Source organism: Cnephaeus nilssonii (assembly GCF_951640355.1).
Source record: "Cnephaeus nilssonii genome assembly, chromosome: 17".
In the NCBI taxonomy this organism is placed as follows: domain Eukaryota; kingdom Metazoa; phylum Chordata; class Mammalia; order Chiroptera; family Vespertilionidae; genus Cnephaeus; species Cnephaeus nilssonii.
Window position 1 is genome coordinate 9887586 of NC_137088.1, and position 7066 is coordinate 9894651.

Below are 7066 nucleotides of genomic sequence, written 5' to 3' on the forward strand. Positions count from 1 at the left end.
AGAGTCTTTAAAACCTCAGCCAGTAAATGACAAAAAGACCTATAGATATACTAGTACTTGTTTAGGGCTTTATGATGACAAATGCTAAAAACCAAATACTTCCCACCTGATTCCTTGGGAGAACCAAGATGGTGGCGTAGTTAATTGCCAGTACTCGCTGCCTCCCACAACCACATCAAAATTACAACTAAAACAGAACAACTGTCCTTCAGAACCACCTGAAATCTGGCTGAATGGAAGTCCTACAACTAGAGAAGAAAGTGTATCAAGACTTACAGGAATGGTGGAGGCACATAACAGGCTGGTCCAAAACCCACGTGCGGTGTGTTTTTTAACCGGGAGGGATAGCTCAGCTGCAGAGGCCTTCCCTGAGAAGCAAGGGATCCCAGTCCCACACCAGACCCCCAGCACAGGGTTCCAGAGCTGAGAAGAGAAGTCCCCGTAACTTGGGCCGGGAAAACCAGAGGGGATTGTGGCTCAATGACACGGAGGCTACTGGAGTTCCCAGGTGTTCCTGTTCAAGGGCTGGCCATGGACTTACATGGTCCTGCTTCCTCTGAGCTCCAGCGCCGGGGACCCAGGGACATACAGGGAGGAACTGGATTGTCTGGGCAGGAATTTGGGGGGTGGCTTTCTCCCAGGTGGAGGTGCTCACAGGGGTCATTTTCCTGTGCTGGGACCTCCTTGGTCTTAGGGCTGACTGGCAGCCATATCTGTTTCCATCAACAAACATGGCCAATGCTGTTCACTCTGCCCCATCCAATCTGCAGCTCCACCCAAGCTGTTTGCAGCAGCTTTTCCATATGAATGGCCTGTCCTGGCTCAGGCTTCAGATTTTTCTAAAATCTCTCAACAAGCAGCAGCAGCCTCAAACCTATCAATAAGAGGCCCAAGACCTGGCACTAGCACCAGCCTGCCTTGCTTCACAGCTGAGCCTCTCCAGGGCTCTTCCAAACTCAATACAAATAGAAGTCATCTTTAATCTCTCTGTGGTTCCTGCTGGGTGGCCTCAGGCAGTGGCTGACTCTGCACCTCACGTGAGGCCCCAGAGGCAGTACACCCGGAGGACAGCTTCAGACCACACCAGGTCACAACTCTACACATCCACAGTGACACACTCAATGAGCACCAAAGCCCCACCGAAGCAAGTCCTGCTCCATAGGGGTGTCCCCTGCACAGCAGCTCTCCCACTGTAGTCGCAGCTGGTCCTCACAGCCAACTAGCCTGGAGGTCAACTCCTCCCAGAGATGCACACAGCCCACACAGGGCCGCACCTAGAGGGCCCAGCTCTGGTGACTGGGGAGGCTGAGCCACTGGGCCCTACAGGACACCTACTACACAATGCCACTCTACCAACTCCAGGAGTCATAGCAGCTCTACCTAATACATAGAAACAAACACAGGGAAGCAGCCCAAAATGCGGTGACAAACAGGTCACAAATGAAAAAAAATGGAAGCAAGCAAACTACTGGATACATAGTTCAAAACATGAAATGTTGAAGGATATTCTTTAAGAAGAGTAAGAGAAAGAGGAGGAGAAGAAGGAGAAGGAAGAAGAAAAGATAAAAAAATGTGAACAATAAAATGGCAATAAATACACATCTGTCAACAACTGAATCTAAAAATGAAAATAAAGGAATAAGAAATCTAATGAATAAACGGATGAATAAAATAGAATCAAAGGCATGGAAAGATGGAACAGACTGACGAATCTCACAGGGAAAGGGTGAGGGGGTGGGGAGAGATTAACCAAAGGTCACACTAGTATATGCATTACCTATGGACACAGACAATAGGGTGGTGAAGGCCTGGGGCGGGGAGGGAACTGGGCAGAGGGGAGCGATGGGAGGAAAAAGAGGGACATCTGTGATACTCTCAACAATAAAGTTTTTTTTTGTGTGTGTGTGTGTTTGTTTTTAAGAACTAAGGCAGGGTTCTTATGTTCCTAGTATAAATAGCTTTGCGGCACTGGTGATCTGGCCAGATCACCATGGTTACTATGAAGTTGTTACCAGGAATGGAATGTCCCTTTTTCTCTCCAGCTTATTGCAGAGGGGGTGAACAATTGTCAAAATGACCTCTTTTGTAAAGTACCTAGAAAACAGTCAACAAAGAGCTTTTTGAGAGAATCTTATTACTGGCTCAAGAGAATTAATGAGAAATATTCTGCTCTTCGTGAAGTTTGCAGAAACAAAGTAAAAAAGTAAACTGAAACTCAAGACAGCTTTGCTGGGAACCCATTATTCTATAAATAATGAGATTTCATTGATTTGACGTTCTTGAGCAAAATTATTCCGTGGAAATGACACTTCCATACAATTGGAAATCTCAAAAATATTTTCAAACTTTTAAAGGTCATTTTGATGTAAATATTACTAAATGTAGGTCACATTTTCCTTATTTTTTTAAAAATTGATTTCAGAGAGAGGGAGGGAGAGATAGAAACATCAATGGGGCTACCTCTTGCACGTGGTGATGGAGCCCACAACCCGGGAGAGGTGAACCGGAACGTGGACGATCCTCGGACCACATCCTGAGCATTTCAGGAAAGCAGAACCCGGGCTAACTTCCTGACTTTGCTCGGTGGTACGGTTCTGAGTGGATTGGTCCGCCCCGGACCCTCTCTCGAACCCTGCCGGACCAGGACACGTGGGGATCTCCTCGCTTTTCTCCCACCAGTAGGCTTCAGGGACTTTCCCAACCCCCCTACTTTTTTCTCGCTCCCTGTGACCTGGAGGGGCATCAGGGCCTCAGAGTCTCCCGTCTACTCGTTCTACGTTCTACAAAAGCCCAGGTGCCTGGCCGGGAACTCTGCTCTACTCCCCGGGAAAGGTTTCGGGGTGACAACCTCGGAACCTTTTCTCGTGTCTCTCTCTCTCTACAGGTTGACTGAGGGAAAAGGAGGACGATCCTTGTTCCTTCCCCAACTTTTTGGTGGCCCTTTCCTCCGGTCATGGGAACCCCTCAATCCAAACCCCCTTGAAACACACCCTTAGGGTGTCTCTTCGCCAATCTCTCGACCCTTGGTCTTTCTGGCTACATCAAACCAAAGCAGCTCTACCTGGCCACAATATAAACTCGGCAATGGCTCTCAGTGGCCCGAAAACGGCACTTTCGATTCCAATATCCTCCAAGACCTAGATAATTTTTGCCACCGGACAGGGAGGCCTCAGAAATCCCTATGAACAGGCTTTATCCACCCCCCCCCCCTCTCACCCCTCACTTTGCTCCTCACGTTTCACCCATCAGATCCTCCTGGCAAAGTCCTCTTCACCCTCTCAAACCGGTCCTCAGCCCCTTTCTCTGTCTTCTGGCTCTTTCGACCCAGCTGATCATTCATCTCCACCTCTCCCGCTCCCGCCGCCGCCCCCTTACAACCCTGCCGCAGAATCCGCTCCCCACGCTCTACCCTCTGAGAACTCAACTGCCCCCCTTCCCCTGTGCGCTCTCCGCCCCCGTGACCGCCAGCAACCGAATTCACAGGTGGCTGGCCACTCCCTTCTCACTCTGATCCTTCTCAAATCGAAAAACGCCTCAGCTCTTTCTCTTCAGACCCTCTTAACCAGCAGCAGCCGCCTTCTCCCCAGTCCCTGAGAGCCCAAATCCTGAGAACATGAGCTCCAGAACAGCCTTTCCCATCTAACACGCATTCTCAGACCCAAAGGCTGCCTTCCTCAACAGCCTCTTCTATTCCCGCGTCCACTCTACCCCTGAGGGCGGCAGCAGGAGCTGAGGGATAGTCTGAGTCCATGTCCCATTCTGTGTCCAGCCTCACAGATCGAGAGGCATCTCAGGTTTCTTTTTCCACTGACCTGACCACCTTTACTCCCCGACATACGCCGCAAACTTCAAAAAATAGATGCAGGTCCACAAACCCCTCAAAAAGACCTCGTTAACCTGACCTTTAAGGTCTTTAATAACAGAGACAAGGAGACCCAAATCCAAAATCAAAAGCGAGATCAGGCCAAGGCTGAGGCCCAGTAGGAGGCCTTCCAGCTCCTAGCCACCGCTTTCAAACCCCAAACGAAGTGCCAGTCCTCCAACTGTGGGTAAGTCAGGGGCTAAGCCTCCTCCGGGCCCATGCTTCAAATGCAGCAAGGAAGGACACTGAGCCAAGTCCTGCTCAAACCCGAGACCCCCGCCTGGGCCCTGCCCAAGGTGCGGAAGGAAGGCCACTGGAAATCAGACTGTAGTCTGGCCCCTCCGGGTAGGGCCTCAGCCAATCCAGCATGGCCGCCCTCTGGATCCAATATGGAGCTCCCAGACTCCCTGGGACTGGCCACCGAAGAAGCTGCCCAGCCCTGACAGGGCCCCACAGACTGCCATCACCAGGACAGAGCCTCGGGGAACGACTGTGGTGGCAGGTAAGCGATCTCCTTTTAATTGACACCGGGGCCACTTATTCTGCCCTCTGAATTCGCTGGGACCCTTGTCCACTCCTTAGTCTCTATTATGGGGGTTGACGGATTAGTCTCACAGTCATTAGCCACCTCACCTCTACACAGCATCTTCCTAAATTCCCCCATTCACTCTTTTCCCATTCTACCTCGGTGCCCCGCCAGGGCTACCATGTATCCCTTCATAAAGCCCAGTTGTCCCAAACCACAGTCACCTACCTCAGTTTCACTCTCTCACCCCACAAGGCCGAGCCATTCCTTGGACTGTAAACGCCTTATCTCCTTATCTCCTCCAAGACTGTCCCCTCCTCTGAACAAGAAATTTTCTCCTTTCTCAGGCTCATTGGTTACTCTCGCCTCCAGGTTCACAACTTTAGTCTTCTTGCAAAGCACCTCTATGACATGACACGGCGAAGGGACCCCCTCACTGAGCCTTTAGATCCTAAGGCCAACACTCTCACCCCTTTAATGCTCTGAAAACTGCTCTGACCTCAGCGCCTTCTTACCCTGCCACCCTCCCCCGCTCCACCCTTCCCAAAGAACAACTTTCTTGACTGCACAGGCTTACTTAGCAGTCCGGCTATTATCAGAAACTGAGATCTTTATCTCTAGGAAAAATGCGGCCGTTTAAAACCCGAGCGGCTAGAGGCCTGGGAACAGGCTGTCGGGCCTGCTCCCTCCTCCCCCTGCCTTTTCTCCAGCCTCATCTTCCACTGCTCCTTTCCTTCCCTTTCTCTTCTCCCCTGGATAACAGCCCATTCTCACATTCCCTCCCACTTTCACGGCAACACACTCTCAAACACTCATCTGTCACCCCTTATTGGTAGCGCCATGGCGACTACCCTCTCAGCTTGGAGTGCGGAACTAGAAAAAAGAACCTCATACCCTTTAGTCCACCTCTTCTCCTTACACCTTTCAGCTTGTCTCCAGGATCAGGGGAAAACACATACATCTGTCTCCCCATCAGCTGGACAGGAACCTGTACTCTCATCTATCTCTCACCCACGACATCATTCCCCGCGTTGGCTTTCCGATGTCTCTTCAATCCGATAACGGCCCCGCTTTCGTCTCTCAGATAACGCAGCTGGTCTCTCAAACGCTAAACATCAAATGGGACCTCCACATCCCCTACCACCCTCAGTCTTCAGGTAAAGTAGAAAAGGCCAATCATCTCTTAAAAACACATCTAACCAAGCTATCCTTAGAGCTCCATATGCCTAGGACTGAACTACTCCCCCGGGCACTAATGAGACTGAGGGCCATGCCACCACAACCACTACTTCTAAGCCCCTTCGAGATCATGTATGGGCGGCCTTTCATCCTCCAAACCCCGGAGGACAATTCCCCTTTCCCGGGAGACTACTTCCCTGCTCAACAACACGCTGATAATCTTCTCCCCCGTCCCTTTCCTACAACTTCTACTCATCTCTCAGTCCTCCCTGGGGACTGGGTCTCACCTGTCAGTCCTCCCTGGGGACTGGGTCTCACCTCTCAATCCTCCCTGGGGACTGGGTCTATGTCAAGGAAAAAGGAAAGGCATCCTTAACACCCAGATGGGAGGGGCCTTTCCCAGTCATGCTGTCTACCCCTACTGCGGCGAAGGTACAAGGAATCCACCACTGGTATCACCTCTCCACATTAAGCCAGGGGTCCTCAAACTTTTTAAACAGGGGGCCAGTTCACTGTCCCTCACACCGTTGGAGGGCCGGACTATAGTTTAAAAAAAAAAACTATTAACAAATTCCTATGCACACTGCACATATCTTAATTTGAAGTCAAAAAACAAAACGGCAAAAACACCCGCATGTGGCCCGCGGGCCGTAGTTTGAGGACGCCTGCATTAAGCCATACAAACCTCTACACAAAACACGACCTTCCTACACTTCTACCCCCACAGGACGACCTTCCTCTCAGGCTCACCAAATGTCTCCCACCATCCCCGAAGAAGACTCAGCGGCACCATCCAGGACCTGATGACCCATCATTCCTCACAGGCTAAATTCTACTATTTCCTGCAGTGCATCCTGGAGGACAGGTCCTGGTGGCGACCATGATCTGCTTCCCCAGAAGATTCACACTCAGTAGATCTTACCTGGCAAGGGACCCTCCGAATTTTTACTCCGGAAGCAGCTCAGTTTTTTGCAGAACAGAATGCAGGCGTTCGCCAGCCAGAAGGTGGGAGAGATCTATCTGGCCTTGAATTCAGAACCTAGAGACACCTCTGTCACCAGAATCCTTGAGACCCCGGGTAGATGTCCCTGACGACGCCCCCTCTCAGCAGGAAGTAGCTATCGAAGACGGACCTTTGCCCCCTGACCTTGCCTGGACTCTCAATTTTTTACTATTTCCAAAAGCCTGGAATGATAGATCCTCCCTTCCCCCAACTGGTGGGTGGAGTACGAGGTAACCTGTGGCCTGGACATACCTGATTGCCTAACCAGGCACCTTATATGGACTATACATTGAACCACCAATCAACACCTGCCAAATACCCTAAGCCCTTGTCCCTATATGACCATACATTAAGCCACCAATCAGCGCGTGCCGAGTACACTAAGCCCCCATTCCTTCCCATTCCTCCCCTCAGAAGGCGTGTTCACCTCTGCACGTGTTGCTGTTCTCCCCTTTCGAGACAGGTCTCTTTCCCCTAATAAAGCCTGTAATCCTGG